Genomic DNA, 19171 nt, shown 5'->3' with positions numbered 1-19171 from the left:
GCCTTGTCAGTCTCACAGCAACATAGGCCCCCATCTTGCTTCCCAGAATACATTCTTTGACAGCAATGGCAGATAATGACTAATAGAGTAGGCATCTGGTTCATTTTCAGTGCACATACTAAGGGAAGGTATGTTTTAAGCAAATTGTACTGCATTGGTAACAAAGCATTACAATTAGCATAGATTCAAAACTTATTATCCAACACCCTTTGAAAATTCTAGCTTCCTATATAGCTAGTGCATCCACATTCTTACTTGTCCAGCATTTGTCTCTTCTTCCCTGGGGTTAGTTTTCTTAACATTATGATTTGTAAAAGGAGGGCAGACAATGGAGGGAGGCTGCATCTTTGTCACTGCACGGAATCATTCCAATCAACAAGCATTCATCATGCTATTGTGTACAATATAATGCACTTGAGCTTATCAGGGAACAGGCAACATAGCCAGTGAATAAGATCCCTTTCCAAATCAAGAAAACCAAATTACGCTATCTGACAGCTGTTTGTTGATCCATCTAAAACAATTTAGTCGTTCCATCCTAGTTCCTAGCGGACAGGTGTCTTATCACACACACAAAACCCACCATTATAACAAGTATGAATTGCACATCCATGTTGGAGTTATGGAAGAAACCAGCTATTTCTGAGAAGCAAATCACACAGTTTCCCAGTCAACTGTAAAATGAAAAGAGCAAAATAAACAAAATGCTGCAGTAACCTTTGCAGATTAAAAAAGTTTTTAAACCGCCTGTTTTTAAAAATAGACAATTTAAAAAGCAACCACAAGTTATTGTTTTGTGCCGCTAGCCTTAGTGCTGAAAGAAGCTATCAAATCTTCAAACGGTCAGGTCTATAGAAGCTACTCTTTCACACTTTAAATCTACCACAGTTTTGTCCCTGTTTGGAACCAGAGTGAAACATGGAGTTGCTTTATCTGCCCCTAGTCTGAAAACAAACATTATTCACTTCAGCATTCTTATTTTTGTGACAGTTGATGCAAACATTATACTTCATCAGGAAAATGGAGATGAAAACAAAAATGGATGCCACAATTATGACCTCCAACGATGATGATCCAGACATGAAGGGACGGATACTCCTCCATGGTAACTTGTACACATCCGGCCACAACAGCTATTTTATAAAGCAGTCAACAGTATAGATGATGAAGAAAAACACAAAAGACCATTCCTCTTGTTTTGGGATGCCATATTTTAAAGTGCAAAAAAGAGGACACTATGATGGCCATTCAAGACAAATAAATGCAATTTCTCTCAAATTTTACCCCTGAAAAAGAGGGTGTGTCCTGGAAAAAGAGGACGCATGGCAACACTATCTTGTTTATGTATCATGTAGTAATCCTAAGACTTTGCTTCACCTCCCTGGGTGTGTATAGGAAGATTCACATTAACACCTGATCTGAAACCAGAGTTTGCTTTTCTTATTTTCACCATGCTTTTGTATTTATTTTTATTAGACACCAGTGACCATGAGATACACCAGCATTAAACCTTTAAGGGAAGAAAGAAAAAGGGGAGGAAATTATATCAACCATGGGGACAAATTCTCTGTAGCAACCTGTGGCCTGCCTACGAACCTTAATTAGTTAGAGAGATCATGATATAGAGCCTCTTGAAATGGGACTAAGAATAGTTGTTCTCTGCGGAGAAATAGAACAAGCTATTGTACCTTGTAATTTAAGGAGCAGCAACAGGCTAATAGGCAGACAACGGAGGGTGTAGCATGTGGTTTGGTTCTCAGCAGAACAGCAGGCCTCTAATGAGGCCTAGTAGTGGATAGCAGCTGGTAAACTCTGCACTCAAGTAGGAGCCTCAGAGAGCTTTTATGTCTTAACAAAAGGCTGCAAATTGCTCAAAGGCCTGAGGAGGAAATGAGAACATGTTCATATGGTCAGTCAGTATATACATTTTTTTTCTTTTTTACAAATAAAAAAAATTACAATGTGCAATTCTACAGTTTCATGAAAAGCTATACGGGCTCATGATTTTGTGCATTTCTGAAAAAGACTAAGTTGTGTATAATCTCAGTACTGGTTTTTGACAATAAACAGTACCACCTGCTCCTCCAGGCCAAAATGCCTGAAACATCTGAACCAAGTAAGGGCATTTTAAAAAGAGTAATAGTTCATATCTGATAAACACAGATTTCATAGGAACTAGGTAAGATTGTATTTCCCAACCTGGTATAAGCACGAGCCATACAAGTCCATTGAAACAGGTGGGAGCTCGCCAAGAGAACTATGTTGCTATTATTCCAAAGATAAGGTATATCTATAACATAGGGGGGCACAGAATGTTAAAGAAGACATTGTAGAGGGTGTACAAGAAAAAATGTGGGTTTTTTCCCTTCCACTTTTTTTTACTTCTTAGAACCTTATTCGTTAGGATTTTTGTTAAAATCACATTATATTTTAATATTATTTCATTCATTATTGTTATCCTTTCCCATTGTTTTTAGTGGGAGACCCAGATATACTCCTGTTGCCTGTGACTTCTATGTTTTCTGTCCAATTGACATGACATTTCTAGCCTTCTACTATCCTCCCCTCTGCCAAGGGATCAGACCTGACAAATTTCAGATGGGCAAAGAAAGGGGTCTCTATTTTATAGGCAGTTTTAAAGCCACACAGACAAACAGCATGACATTGTATTTAATTGTAAACTGAAGTAAAAACTGAACCAATGAAAAACCTAAACAACCACAAGATAATGGTAAAAGTAAGGAAACAGTATGAAATGAATTGAAACTTCCGAAACAATTGTTAACTAATAGCCACTATTTTTATGCACAGACTGACTAAAAGGTATGAACTAAGAGGGATTCATCTTCTTCCCTGTTGTTTGAAAGCAATTTAATGGCCCTGAAGGGGACAGTACTAAGAGATTGCAGTGTGGTCCCCTTTGCTAGTGGCAGAGTGTTACTTGCTGCTTTCTGCTCTACAGAAAGATCCTTCCTAGCGGTAGTATTGGGAGTAGACTGCTTGCTCTGACTATAAGTGCTGGCAGTGGCAGCCTCTGAGCCATGGGGAGACAGGAGCTGCTATTGCTGCTGCAGCAGCATATTAGTCCTGTGCCTGAGTTTGCTAGCAAGAACTCAAGTGGCCAGTGCTGCTGGCGCCATTGCAATATCCCTGCTGCCCTACACCCCCAGGGCTAACACATGGCTTGCTCTTAACACCACATACTACATCCCTCATGATCAGACACAATGTATAATTGTTGCTGCTGTTGTCATTGAATAATGATAATGTCAGAGATCTATGAGAAATAAGGAAAAACCTTGGCAATGGGCAGAAAAGACAGAGTATCTGCAAAAGAGAACTGACAGATATAATAAGGCAGAAACCAAAAAGTGTAGTGAATAAGGAATGGGAGTGCCTAAACAAATAGCTTAAAAGACAAGGTTCGAGGACAGAAATCTGGCTGGGTCTGGAATAACCTTGTGAAGTGAAAGGATATGAAAGAAGGATATATATTAGATGCTAGGATTGAGATGATAATGAAAACAGGAAGATACAATGAGAGGTAAAGGAGGTGCTGTGGGATTGGTGGAAGTCAACGCTTGTTTTCCTTTTTAGTGTTTATACTATTAATTTGTAAGATTTGGATTTGTTTTTCATATGTTTGTTTTTGTGTTTTGTGTATTATCATTTTTCGTTTTTTGTTTTCTGTTGTGTGGAAAATACTAATAAAATTTACTGTTTTAAAGGAAAGGGGGGGAAATAACTGTTGCCATCTGAAATGGGCAGTGACACACACACACCAGCAATATAATTCTACTTATTCGCTAATAATTATGATAATCAGATATTGATGAGAAATGGTAGCAGAGAGGTGGGGGACTTGCCACCAGACAGAGAAGACAGAATTGCCGCACAATACCATTACATTCACACACAATTAATTAATTAATTAATTAATTGTTCTACCTGGAGATAAATTAGAAATGAGGAAAAAAGCACTTGCTAATGGACAGAGATTGCAGAGTTACTGTCAAAGAGTGATACTGTTGTCTGAAATGGGCAGTGGCACACATACCAGCATTAATACAGTGGTGCCTCGCAAGACGAAATTAATCCGTTCCGCGAGTCTCTTCGCTTTGTGGTTTTTTCGTCTTGCGAAGCACGGCTATTAGCGGCTTAGCGGCTTTAAGAAAAAGGAAACAAACTCGCAAGAACTCGCAAGACATTTTGTCTTGCGAAGCAAGCCCATAGGGAAATTCGTCTTGCGGAACGACTCAAAAAACGGAAAACTCTTTCGTCTTGCATGTTTTTCGTCTTGCGAAGCATTCGTCTTGTGAGGTACCACTGTAATTATTACTTTTTCAATTATGATAGTAGGCTGAGATTAATCAGAACGCAGGGGGGGCGGGTCACTAGATACACAAAGGCAGTCACTGCTACTTGTTGCAAGTGTGTCTGTAAAGCAGTCCACATCAGAGGCAGAAGAAGAAGAAGAAGAGGAGGAGGAGGAGGAATTTGGATTTGATATCCCGCTTTATCACTACCCGAAGGAGTCTCAAAACGGCTAACATTTTCCTTTCCCTTCCTCCCCCACAACAAACACTCTGTGAGTTGAGTGGGGCTGAGAGACTTCAAAGAAGTGTGACAAGCTCAAGGTCACCAGCAGCTGCATGTGGAGGAGTGGAGACACGAACCCGGTTCACCAGATTACGAGTCTACTGCTCTTAACCACTACACCACACTGGCACATAGTGGGCAGTTCTTAATAATGCGGCTGATGATGAGAAAAGAAAGAAAAATCACTCGGCACACACATCCGCACTCAGTAATAAGGTTGAATGAAAAATAAACAAACTGCTCTGGTTAATTTTAAAAGACATGTAAAGGTCTCAGCCCCAAACTACATCTAAGCAGGAGGGAAGAATCCACTGCACCCTAATAAAACAGTCTCAAACCAAACAGCAAGAAGATATAAAAGGAAAATGCAATGGAAAGGACTAGTGACCAATAAGAAACAAAAATGATAAATTTAAAGGGCGGGTATTCAAAATGGAATGAAAGTCAGTGTGACTGGAAAGGGTAAGTGATGAATGCTGTTCTCAAGTCCATCAGAACAATTCTATAACATCCTGCACAGCAAGGACAGAATGGGCAAAAGAACAAGAAGAATCATGTGAGACAAGCGTATCATTTCCATCAACATCCTGCCCTAAGCCCCTGAAATTGGAGAACCTTGGTGAAATCAGACAACCCTCCCACTATGTGAATATATCATTTCCAAATAAATGTCTCCAAAACAGAAGCAAGAGCTGCCCATAAAAAAACATGTAAAAATCCAAGATTATAATGTAGTTGGGATTGGGCACCAGAATGTGTGTGCGCGCGCGCACACACACACACACACACACAATTGAAAAACAGCACAGAACCAGCCCAACAAGAATTAAGAATGGTCAGCGAGAACAAAATGCTGACCTACTGTTAGGGGAGAAAGAAACAGTAGGTGGAGGCAGGAGTGCCAACATGAATAAAATATTGGGGAGGATCCCCACTGAAAGTTTTAGCAGGGAGCACTGCAGTTGGTGCTATTCCCCGTCCCCCCACAGGGTCAGGTAACAAATGCACATCAGGAATACACTGCAACATTTTGTTGCCAGACTTGAAGTCATATATACTAAGAGCAATCTCAATTCTCTTAAGTGCCGGTCCTATGTAGCTAAAACAGAAAGGTGTGTGTGTGTGTGTGTGTGTGTGTGTGTGTGTGTGTGTGTGTGTGTGTATATATATATATATGTATGTATGTATATGTATGTACAGAGGGGGGGGAGGGAGAGAGAGAGAGAGAGAGAGAGAGAGAGAGAGAGAGAGAGAGAGAGAGAGAGAGAGAGAGGAGGTACCAGCAGACTTGAGAGAAACCCAAGATTTGCAGAAGTACAAAAATCTCTTGAGGGAAATCTCCCCAAACAACCTGATGAGTCTCTTCAGAGGCCACAGAATACTAACTGACTGACTGCAGGTGGGCAGGGCAGGGAGAACAAAAACTGTGAGGAAGGGAATTGAGTGGAGTGAGTTGAATCCTGAACAGGAACCCTCCAAACTGCAACATTTTGTGGCAGATCTCCCTTGGAGTGCTTGAACATTTATTTTGCTAGTTTTACTTTTGTTTGTTATTTTGTTTGTTTGTTTGTTTAATTAAATGCATAGCCTGCTCTTCCTTTCCAGGAGCCTGTGATTAATTGTGTGCAAGCTTGTGACTCCATGCTACATAAAATATTAAAAAGAAAGCATAATCCTCCAAATCAAATATAACCCAACTTAAGCCAAAGGCACCTGTAAGTCAGAACAAAGAGCAAGAAGAGGCAGGGCAAAGCCCATGACCTCCTTTGTGTCTTGCAGACAAAGACCAGTTAATAAATGATTTCCACATACATTTCCTGAAGCTTGTGCAGGAGACCTTTCTGGTACACAGATGTACCTTGGATTAGAAGAAGATGAGGAAAAAGAAGAAGAAGAAGAAGCCCAGAGGAAGAGTATCATCACAGTGACCAGCAGCCGCAGTCACTTTTGGTACTCTGTTCTAGCAGGTTTGATTTAGAACATCCACACATAAAGAATCGGAGGATTCAAAATAGAACTACAAACCTATATTTATGCCTTTTGCTTCTAAAACAATAAGCCTAAAAGACTCTCAATACAAAGAAATGAACATAATGAAGTAATTTAAAACCCTAGCAACGTGGAAGAAACAAGCTGAAATATAGCCATAATTTTAATTACACTGTTGCAGTGAAGTTCCTTATTGTTAGACAAGTCAATGAAGGCTGGCGAGTGCGTAATTATCTCCAGCTTTCTGAAAATGCACACTTCTTTAACTGTGGTGAACTTTATTGAATAGCACTCAGTCTGAATAGATGTGTGGTATTGAATGTTCATTTCACATTGAAATAACATCAGGTGCTGAATAAATTCTGGCCACAGCGGGTCCAGAACTTTACAAGCCCTTAAATTTAATAATGTATTGTTATCACAAAAAGCAAAGACATCTCAGATATTGTCTTTCTCAGGTCTATCTTTTTATGCACATGACTATACAATTTTGTTGCTGTAGCCTGTATTTTTTTCAGTGCAACATAGATCAACAAGTAAATACAAGCTATAAATATTTCAGAACCTTATCAAGGATTTGCATGCAAATATAAGTTACAGTACAAAAAAAGTGTTTGCAGTCACTTAGACTAGCCAAAAAGGAAATACTATAATTAATAACAATAAACTCAACTAGTTAGTTAGTTTGTTTGTTAGTTAAAGCTGAGCCGCAACCAGCACAGAAGAGATTATGGCAAATTTCAGAAACAACTTCGCCACTCCCCAAATTCCAACCATATATGGGCACAAGGGTTTATTTCTGTAATCTGTCTGCTCAGCAACAAACACAACCATAACCAAAGCCGTCTCCTCAATAGATTTAGGTCCAAGCTGAGATCTAGTACCCAAATAGAACCTAATCCAATTAAGGCTGAGATCTTCTACTACAGTCCATTTTAAGACTCTGGCTAAATGCCACCTTGCTCTGGTGTCTCTGCCTCTCCTCCGCCTCCATTTTTTGCCTACTAACTGGTTTAAAGAAAAGTTTTGTTTGCTTGTAAACTAGCTCATTGGGGGGGGAGGTGATATTTTGGATTTTGCCTGCAGATTATAGGGTGTTATTTTCTGCTAATGGACAAACAAGGCTTCCTCTCCATTTTGTTTGTAGAAGCATAAAACTAAGGAGAATTTTAGGTCTGGCTGGAAAAGAACTCTATTTGCCTTCCCCCCCAAAAAACTGGTTGAGAAAGCATGTTGTAAACAGTGACAGGCAGACCTCCCCAATTCCCCAGGTAAGACTCAAAAATTGGTTCATTTCTTTTAAAAAAATGATCCCTACACAAGAACATACACACTGTTTGTAAATTATTTCCACAAACACCTAGTTGAGTTCCAGCCCTGTCACATCTCTGGTGATATGGCTTACTGTGCAGCAGGGGTGATCTCTCCCATAACCACCATTTTGAAATTGCATATATCTGAATGTATATGTACAGGGAAATTCATGCCAAATATTACTGAATCCCAGAGGGATGGGAGAACTACGGATCTACAGATGAAAGACAGCATATAAATCTAATAAATAAGTAAAATAAAATAGGTTACTATTTATTTTTGTCCACATTATGCTTAATTTCTACTGAAGAAAATGTATAAATATAACTGTCAGCCTTCTAAAGAACAATGTAACATCTGGAGCAGTATTTCAAGACATCATCACAGCCTTCATTTAAATTATGGATCCATTGCTGCCACCTGAGGCTCAGGTGGCCTCAGTGGTACACAGTGCCTTCCATCAGCTTCAGCTGGTGGCCCAGCCGTGCCCCTATCTGGACAGGGAAAGACTAACTTCTGTCGTCTATGCTCTGGTAATATCTAGGTTAGATTACTGCAATGAGTTATATGTAGGGCTGCCTCTGAAGACAGTTCAGAAACTTCAGCAATACAGTACAGAATTCAGCGGCCAGGTTGCTCACCAGGGCAAGACAGTTTGAGCATGCTACATCAATCTCAGCCTGACTGCACTGGCTGCCAATTAGTTTCTGGGCCCAACTCAAAGTGCTGGTTTTGACCTATAAAGCCTTAAATGGCTCAGGACTGCAATACCTCAAAGACCACCTCTGCCCATATGAATCAACCCAGACCCTGAGGTCATCGTCTGAGGCTTTTCGTTGTGTGCCTCCTCTGCAACAGGTCTGGAGGGCTGCAACACAAGAAAAGGCCTTTCTGCAGTGGCTTCCCATTTGTGGAATACTCTCCACAGGAAGGCTTTTCTGGAACGTTTATCATATATATTTAGGTGCCAAGCAAAAGCATTTCTCTATAGCCTGGCATTTGGCTAATGAAACACTCTGTGGCCCTTTAAACTGTTGGGGGGGGGGTTTTGTTTGATACTGCGGTATGTATTTTTGTGTTTTTATATTGTAAACCACCCTGTGATCCTTGAGTAAAGGGTGGTAGTGAAATGTACCGTATTTTTTGCTCTATAAGACTCACTTTTTCCCTCCTAAAATGTAAGGGGAAATGTGTGTGCGTCTTATGGAGCAAATGCAGGCTGCGCAGCTATCCCAGAAGCCAGAACAGCAAGAGGGATTGCTGCTTTCACTGCGCAATGATCCCTCTTGCTGTTCTGGCTTCTGAGATTCAGAATATTTTTTTTCTTCTTTTCCTCCTCCAAAAACTAGGTGCGTCTTCTGGTCTGGTGCGTCTTATAGAGCAAAAAATACGGTAGTTAATAATAATAATGAATTATAAATTACATTATTGGTGGTGGTGATCGATAGATAAAGAGTTCATCAAACCATTTGGCTTTGTCACAAGGTAATAGTATATAAGCGGTGGTCTGGCATGTTAGTTTTCTTCGAACAATCAATAAACCAGTTTCAGGTTGTCTGATGTCAACTGTAAGCAGCTTTTTGTGTTTGCTTGGTTGGTGTTGCCGGCAGCAAGTCCTAAGGACCTGGCTATATAAAAATATGTCACACTCAGGAGGAGCCTTGCAGGCCTGCTGTGGCACCGGCATCTGCTTTGTGTGTGTCCATGTGCAGGGAAGCTTAAGTAAATGTGGGAAAATAGCAACTGCAGACCAGGGATTGCCATAAGGCAGGACCTAACGCAGAGCTCTCTCTGGCTCATCACAAACAGATGGAATGGCACATAATAGGCTTGGGCCACAGGTCCTCAGATCTTTTCTCTTCCTTATGAATATACAACTAAACATTAGCCAAGTGGAAAGGGAAAGCCACTTAGGAAGGAAATATCTACTTCACTGCGGGGCCATTTGTTGCAAATGGTTTGAATTAAAGTAGGTTTAAAGTGTACTGGTTTGTAGGGAGGGGGAAATGCACACACTGCTCACTTGGGAGGCCCCACACATTCATTTTCACACATCCACACTCCTGGTTAGATAGCATTAATTTAAAAATATTCTACTTTATTCACATCATATGCGTGCAAAGAACCAGAATCTCTTGTCACTGGCATTCATTCTTTTATTCAGCTGTCATTTTGTTTATTTGCTTATTGCACTATCACCAGTTATAGCAGTTTTTTTCCAGACTTCCTACCTCCAGGGAGCAGTTTCTAAATCAACTTGTTTGCTTGAGAGACTTTGAATGTCTAGCATGATTCCTTGTACCGCAAAGGATTCTGGGTCATGTCCTAGAGCACACTTTCACTCCATGCAGGGCTATTTCCAGACCTGTTGGGCCTGACTGTTGTCCCGTGTTAACTGACAGGACATCCTGGAACATATCCAACACTCACTTGCAACTTTCAGATGGCCTGTAATAACATGTTGGATGTATAACTCAGTGCTTTTTTTCTAGAAGAAAAGCACTAGTATAACTTACACATGCCCAGAGTGCTCTAGGAGTCCACGTTTTCCATGAGTAAATGTTTAATGGCAAAGAGTCAAAGTTTTCAGCCATTTATGAAGCCAGCTGAAACCCTCAATTGAAGAGCAGATAGGCAGTGCTGCTTTTTTATCGTTTATTAAAATAAACTACTTTTGTGGGCTTACCACTGAAAACCATTAATTTCTCCCTGCTACAATCCATGGTACAACACTGTACTCACACAGTGCAGAGCAACTTTGAGGACCCTGTCTCCTTCCCCTTCCAACTGCCCCAACTGCTGCGCTCTCTCCTTTCTGAACCTTTTCTTGCCCCCATCCCTTCCAGACAAAGTGATTTGTGTAGGCTCAGGTAAGACACATAGGGACTAGGCTAGAATTCTGATGCCTGGCCTGGCAGCAATGGTAGTGGCAGATAGCCCCAGTTACAGGGTCAACAGCATTAACTAAGCTGGGTTAATGATGGATGAGAACAACATTTCTGGCTGCCTTTGCTGGAGCAAAAGGGCAGCTCTGCTGTACTAGCAATAATCTAAAATGGAGAGCTAAAAGGATCCTATAATACCATTCTAGTCCCCTTCAAACACACACCTTATTGGTCAAAATATGGTATCATGGAAACAAAGTAGTCAAATTAGGCTTTAGCTGTCTGTGAATCAGTAACACACTGAATATTCTAGTGACCTACACGATCCCACACGACCCGCAGTGTGCCTCTGGTTATTCGCACATTGAATGTGCTATCAACCAGCTTATCTTCACAGCAGAGAAGTGTGATCGCTGGTGCATTTGCAGCGCGACGCTGAGCACTGTGTCAGAAGAAGTGTCAGTGCTAGGTTGTTCTGTCCCAAACACTTCCCTCTTTAGACACATTCATTCTGCAACCACATCAGAAGAGCCATAGCAGTAGATGTAAACTTACTGACCAACCAGCATTGGAGGCATTTTGGTTTTTCATACTTATTTTTATTTATTTTTGAAGGCTGGGCAATTCTCCAGTGTCATATGCAAATTCTTGTACAAGGTTACTTTTACTTTTGGTACCAACCAGGCCCATGCAAAGGGGCGGGCAGCCAGGTGCCACCGACCTCAGAAAACTAAATGGAGCCTAAATGATAGCAAAGTTGGCACCAGAGGAACTTCCTTGGCTAACTTAGACTCTTAATATTGGAAACAGGCAACAATGATGCACTTTACACACCCCTATCCTGGTTGGGAGCAAAGTTCTTTTCAAGGGCGTACAGAAATAGACAGAGGCAGGGAAATTGTGACTCCTTGGGATTCTGCTGCCTGAAGCAGTTGTTTCCATTCACTGGCCCAGTAGAAACAGATGAGATGTCCATAATCCTGATTCATCCAATGATCAGCTCATAGGAACTGATTGTAAGAACTGGGATGCTTTCACAACCTTTCAGACTTAAGTGATGTTGTTGCCTTTACTTATGGGTGTACAGTGGTACCTCGGGTTAAGTACTTAATTCATTCCAGAGGTCCGTACTTAACCTGAAACTGTACTTAACCTGAAGCACCACTTTAGCTAATGGGGCCTCCTGCTGCCGCCGCGCCGCCGGAGCACGATTTCTGTTCTCATCCTGAAGCAAAGCTCTTAACCTGAAGCACTATTTTTGGGTTAGCGAAGTCTGTAACCTGAAGCGTATGTAACCTGAAGCATATGTAACCCGAGGTACCACTGTACTGTCTTTGTGGAATATCTCACATCTCTGATTACATTGTTTCAGCGCCTCTGACTGTAACCTTATCATTTTCCTGCATACCGGGTTGTAGCCAGTGTGAGCCATACTCAGAACAGACCCATTGAAATCAATGGATACAACTGACTTAGGCTCAGTGGGTGGGCTGTGAACAAAACTTAGTTGGATGCAATCCACAATCAGTAGTGTCCACTGCAGGACCAGCCCAGCTTATTCAGCCTGCACAGCTAACTTCCCATAGCATGTGCAGCTGTGTTCTGAATGGGAAAGGTACCTGACTTTACCAAGGCCACTCTGCATTTTTTGGTTATATTTATTGAAGCAGTGTTCTGAGAAGACAACTATAAGCAACCCTAGAGTAGCACTGCACAACTTATGCCATTCACATCCCACCAACCATTTATTGTGAGCTGCCAGATGCTTAACAACTCTACTATCTTTAAATCCCAGAGAGGTTTATTCAGCCCCTGCTAGGCTGCCATAGAGGACTGGTGAGCTCTGTGTTCAACTTGATGAGTCACAAATTGTATAAACGTACCATGCACATTCAAAAGCAAAATGGTCCCAAAAGAAGAACACAGATAGTTTTAAGAATCAGTGTGATGTAGTGGCTAAAATGTTGGGCTAGGGTTTGGGAGTCCTGGGTTCAAATTCCCACTCAGCCATGAAGCTCACTGAAAACCTAAGGCTGATCACTTCCTCTCATCTATCCTAACTCTCACAGGGTTAATGTTATGATGCTCTTCCCATTTTTTCAAGCACTGACTCATGATCAAAAAAGAAAACCTAAGACTTGCAGAATGCCATATAAGTTTGAACATGAGATGGGAGGCAACAGTCGCTGTTGCAATGGCTACAACACACCTGGTGCTTCCAATAAGAGAACACTCAAAAAAAATTGAAGCTTCAAATGAGCTGCTTCCACCTAACAAGCTGTAATTTCTCTCCTTAGAGAGAGGGGAAAGAAAGGCCAGGGAGGAGAATTCACCATGGCAGTCCGTTTGCTCTGTCTGTGAGGAGGAGTTCAAGATGATCTTCAGAATGCCATGAGACAAAAGCATCATTACCTATAATTACTGCCTACCAGCGCCCACGGATTGATAACAAGCTTCCTCTGCCAGGCTTATCCTGCTTTTATTAGAAGAGATGATTAAATTAATTAACAAATCAGTTTTTCCATACCACGTTCAGTTACTGACCTCCTGCACAATGGGATAGGGCTAGTTAAATGTAACTAGACAACCACCAAAGGCTGTTGCATGCTAGGAGTAGCAAGAGGGGAAATAAGAGATCAATGTGGCATATTATTTCTTTGGAAATTAATAAATATATTTCCTTACTTCTCACAAATTACAGTAGCTTGTTTCAAGTGACATCATTATGAGAGATGGAAGACTGTTCTACTTAGTGCAAAGCAAGGGTGGCTTCTTTTATGGTTTTTATATTTAATTCAAAAGGTGTGTGTGTAATATCATATGAATATTAGCCTTATATCTTAATGGAAAGAGAAGTGTATTACAGTAAATTAAGCAACTAGATTTCTAATTGGGCAGGGGTACGGGCAAAGTCGCTGTGGTCATTGTACTGTTCAGTTGATGACTTCATTATATTATTTGCCCATTGTGAATAATACCCCAAAACAGAACCAAATTGAGTCTTTCCTATATTCCTTAAGGAAATAAAGCTACAATTACAGTTGGTTCTACCATTAGTTACAGTGAAACAGGCCACCTCATATTCTGAGCAGCCATTGAAGGGCTGCAATTGTCAGTTATTTAGTTTTTTATTTTTACCACCAGGTTATATTTTGGATTTTCACCTTTAGACACAAAATGTCTTAGATCATCTCTTTACATCACTGCCAGAGGTGTAATGAAATGTAATGACACACAAGATCTAACAAGATGCATGTATTCTGTGTTTTTGTATTGTGATTTTACCCTGTAAACTCTCCTGTGACCTGCAGATATAGGGCAGAATACAAATTTTAATCATCATCATCATCAAGATGTTCCTGCTTCTATTAAAAATTAAGAATACACATTGTCCAACTGTGCCATGCTGCACAACATCTAACCGTGCATATAAAATATTAGGAAATAGTAATACCTAATCCCAGACAGTGGTACCTCGGGTTACAGATGCTTCAGGTTACAGATGCTTCAGATTACAGACTCCGCTAACCCAGAATTAGTACCTCGGATTAAGAACTTTGCTTCAGGATGAGAACAGAAATCACGTGGCGGCGACACGGCAGCAACAGCAGGAGGCCCCATTAGCTAAAGTGGTACCTCAGGTTAAGAATGGTTTCAGATTAAGAATGGTTTCAGGTTAAGAATGGACCTCCGGAACGAATTAAATTCTTAACCCGAGGTACTACTGTATAGTCTTTGAGAAAGGTGTTCTGGAACATCCTAGAATGTTTTTACAAAATAAATATTTCCAAGATTTCCTGCCAGTGCAATGCATCTTATAAAACTGAGATGGGAACCTTGCAGATAGAAACAAAGAAACTTTAGCAAAAATAAATAAATTAATAGTTGCTACTGTACAGGCCATGGTGGCTGCAATCCTGTGCAGTCACTCCATCTTCATCTCACAATTGATAAGTGGCTTTGGGTTATTTCCCTCACACAGATGGAGAAAAGTATGCAGAGCAGTAGCAACATGTCTATAGCTGCTAAGCAAGTATCTTAGGAGGAATAAAATACAAAACCAGATTGCCACTACCTCTGGTAAGGACCCCTCTCCCGGGCCTTCTCTGACACCACTGCCCTGTCCCAAGCAGGCTTACCAGTACCACCAGCACAGTAGCTCCATCATCCATGGTGGCTGATGTGAGCTGTTTGCTGTTACTCACAATGCCCTCATGTAGCATCAATCCAGAGCACTGTGGGCAATTTATAATGGTGCCTACCAAGATATCTACCACCGCTGCTCAGTAAGCTAGGACTCCAGAGAATGAAGAGAAAGGTGGGTCTATCAGCACTGGTGGCCCCTGCCAGGACAGCATGTCAAGAATTGTTGGGTCACTGGGCTGCCCAGATCCAAGACTGACATGGCAGTCCCTGTCACAATTTCCCTCAGTACAGCAGAAGAAAACCCATACCACCTTCCAAACTGAGCTCTAGAGAAGTTTGTGGTAGGATTTTCATGATTCCTCCCCCCAGGGCTCTCTCATTATGCATATTGTTTCACACATTGGGTCTGTTTGTTTTTTTAAGAAATGACACAACCAAATCCTCATCACATCTGCCAGGATAATTATAGCAGTATAGAGTTTTTCCAAGCAAAAAAAAAGGTAATGGGTAAGTGTCATACTTCAGCACATAGGTCAAAACTTTTTTTGCTGCTTTGTTAAGGACACATTCTAAGGTGTGTTTTTTTAATATAGTTTTCAAATTAGTTCTTTCATGTCACTGGAAAATCCACCCCCCCCAGATGAAAATTTGCATAGAGAAAAAGAAAACCTTGAATGAAAATCAAAACTTATTTTTTAATTACATGGCAATTTGATGATATTTTCAAGCTGTTCACTCCAAAAACTGCATTCACAAGCTGACTTAATATGCAAGTATTGTTTTAATATGATTTCAAGTGCCTCACTGTGTTCAGGTTTGTTAATTAAATGTGTTATTGAAAGCACGCAGCCCAAGTTCTTCAAAACTTCATCAGCCCTTGCTTCATCTTTGAAAAGATGTCCTTGGAACAATGCCAGCAGATTAAATGGAAAACCACTTATTACAAACCAGGTAGTCAGTCTTTTACCTGTATGCTTTATCTTCAAATGCTACGTATTATCTTCACCCTTCTCTTGTATTCACAGTTGAGAGTAAGCTATTTCTATAGAAAAAAATGGAAGACATCAAGCGATTTTGACCCTTACCAGATGTATAATGTTGTAACAGCCACGTTGTCCTACTATGGAAAGCCATTCTGTCAAGAGGTTTGATGTGGCTTGATCATGAACATTAGCCCTCATTAATGGACAAGAACAGTGGATGCAGTTTTTCGATGTCTGAATCACTGATGCGCTACTTTAAGCATCCCATCCTCTGTTTGAGGTACCTTGGACAGCTCCTACTCCAACTTGGACAAGCCCAGAATCACTCTTCGGTTTGGAATTGGGGATTCGTTTGAATCCATTGCCCAACATATAGCCTTGCTTACCTGCTGAGCCCGGAAATTCATTGTGGAGGACATAGGAAGGCATATTATTTATCAACCAACGAAGCATCCCCCCTCCCCCCCACCTGCTTCTACTTATTTCTATCACTTCCAGAATGCTTTTATTGGGGTCAATTTTCTTTGGAGAAAAGAGTAAGGGCAACTTACATATTCCTTCTGATAATCTGTTTATTTAGCAATGTCCAGGATAAAGAAGGCAGCACCAAATCCACAGAAGCAGCAGTGCCCTAGAAAGCAGCTTTCCTTTTGTCGCAGTTATTCAAGTCAAATGCAGCCAATCAGGAAAAATAAAGTACAAATAAGGCAATGTGGAGGAGCAATGAGTCCTGACACCCTACTTAATGCTTTTTGTGGGGGGGATGTGAGGGAGTGGCAGGGGATTGGCAAGTGGAGTGAGCAGTGTAGGGGCACAACACTAAGTACTACATGTACGTAAAAGAAGATCTACTACAGAGCTAAAATTAGTTGTGAAATATATTGACAATGGTTGCATGTTGTCTACTTTCTCGTTGTTTAAATTATAATAATCTCAGAAATAGTTATCTATTCTTATTATATATATATTTTTTTAATTTTAAAAAAAGTTTAAGACCCTTTTTATTTTATCTACTTCACACTGCCGGTTTTCCATTAGCTTGACCCACTTGGTCTTTGCCAGTACTGGGTTTCAGAGACTTGGAATACGCCCAGCTGGTTTTCATGTGAATATGTTTGCTAGTTTGAAGAACGGCTGTGAAAAATGTCATAAAAACAGCTGCCTCTGCCTTTCCCAACCAGCCAGGAATAAGCTGATGAGAACAAAGCCATAAATGAAAACACCTTGACTTTTCATGCAAGGACAAAAGGTGGTCATTATGCATACCAGGAAGGTTCTATGATAGCTGGTAATTACATATAAATTGGAGAATTACAATTTTAAAAATCATTTTTTCTCTCTCTCTGTTCATTTGTTTAAAATGTGATTTCTGCAGTCATTATATAATTTCTGGTCTTTTTCTGCTATGTTATTAAAAACAAATGAGCTTACTGTTTCTGAAATGATTATAAAGACACAAATGCAGAAAGTTCCATCATGGAACTGGTCTTTGAGCTTTGCAGCAGTTGAAAAGAGACTCCTTTTTGTAATATTCCCCCAGTGAGAAGATAGGATCAGTTTCTATCTTTTCGTTGTTGAGGTTTTTAATTAAAAAGGCAAATTAGCCCATTATATCAAATTCTGAATTTTTCTCTGAAGAAAGCCTTCAATGACAACTTAAGCACAGCCATAAAGATCCTAAAACCTTGTAAGAATATCTGAACAGTAATGACAGCTTTCAGCCACCCCAGTTGTTACTTCCTAGGAGACACCAGCCCATCAATAAGTTAAAAGCACTGTGATTTCGTGACAACTTATAATAAATTCAAGTTCACGCTTTTGAGTTGTCAATACAAAATATACTCTGGACAAGTTAACAGATGGAGAAAGTAGCTTTTGTTAAAAAATGAATACTTCTACTTGAGTGAATCATAAAAATGAAGAGCTTTATTGCTTCACAAACCGCATACTCAGAATGAAACTCTTAATGCTGAATATGTCCTTTTCTGTGAAATCTATAAATATCTATTCTAGAATGTGCAGATTTATTATTGTTATAGCAAGATGCAAAGCAAACAATTGAAGCTTTCTTCAGGGGTTGTCTTTGCCCCTTGGCAGGGATAAGCTCCCTGGCTCTGCCCCATCAGTCTCATCATTGCCATGTCTGCAGGCCTGTATGATGGGAGCTGTGCCGCCATTTTGGAACTGCATGCGAGGCCTCCTGCTGCAAAGGTTCAGCCCCCAGCATGCAAAGGGCTTACGGAAGCTTGATGCAATGGAAGGGGAGTGAGCACCTCTACTCTTCTCAGGAAACAGTAATCATGCAAGAGAAGGAATGCCTGAATAGGGCCATAAAATGTTTGAAATCTGCAGTTTCCCCATTTTGCCATGTAGATGTAGAGCTCAGAAAAAAGACAGACTTGAAACAAAATGCTGAGTGCTCCTGTTCAGTGTTCCTGCCAGCCATAGGTCTGTTGGTTGGAGCATGGTGCTGATGATGCCAAGGTTGCACATCTGATCCCTGTATGAGGCAGCTGGATATTCCTGCTTTGCAGGGGGTTGGACTAGATGATCCTCAGGTCCCTTCCAACTCTACAATTCTATGATTCTATACCTTCATTGAGGATACTAGATTCTGTCACATGCACCTCATTTCCCACTCAGGATTCTGCGGCCATGGATTATGTTCAGTCCTCATTAGATTTTTCGGGAGAGAGAAGGCTCCCTTGGGTTTCTTCCCCCCCCCCAAAAAAAAAAAAATATATATTCTGCAAATCTTGGGGGGTGCAAGCATGCTGAAACCTTCTTTTTTCTTGATAATTTTGGCTTGCCCATTTTGCCAGCTAAATTTAGAGTTCAGAATTTTCAAACATGCATATAAAGGAATGGTGAGATGCTTGGTTTGCTGATTGCTGCTGTCACAATGGCCCTGCATGCAAATAGGGGAGATGGCAGAGAATGAGGATTGGTGCACGTTCTGCTGATGTCACAGTTTCCCTTAACTATGCATTGAAAGAGTCTTTTCCTTATTGCTATCACTAGCTGGATGGAGCATACAGTATTGAGTGCTTAACAGCACAGGTTTCCCAATCTAAATACAATGCACTGCCTTTCCTTCCTTCTCAGCTTTCTGATAGTACCTCTCCTTCATTCAGTGGTGAATAGGTTCCACACATACGCACCCAGTTCGCAAACTAAATGAACAGGAACCAAATCTGCAGATAATTTTCTATGTGGGAAAGGAGTTTTTCCCCTTAACCAGGGACTCTGGAAGAA

Source organism: Podarcis bocagei, assembly GCF_964188305.1.
Source record: "Podarcis bocagei genome assembly, chromosome: 3".
Taxonomy (NCBI): Eukaryota; Metazoa; Chordata; class Lepidosauria; order Squamata; family Lacertidae; genus Podarcis; species Podarcis bocagei.
Note: the sequence above shows the minus strand (reverse complement) of the source record.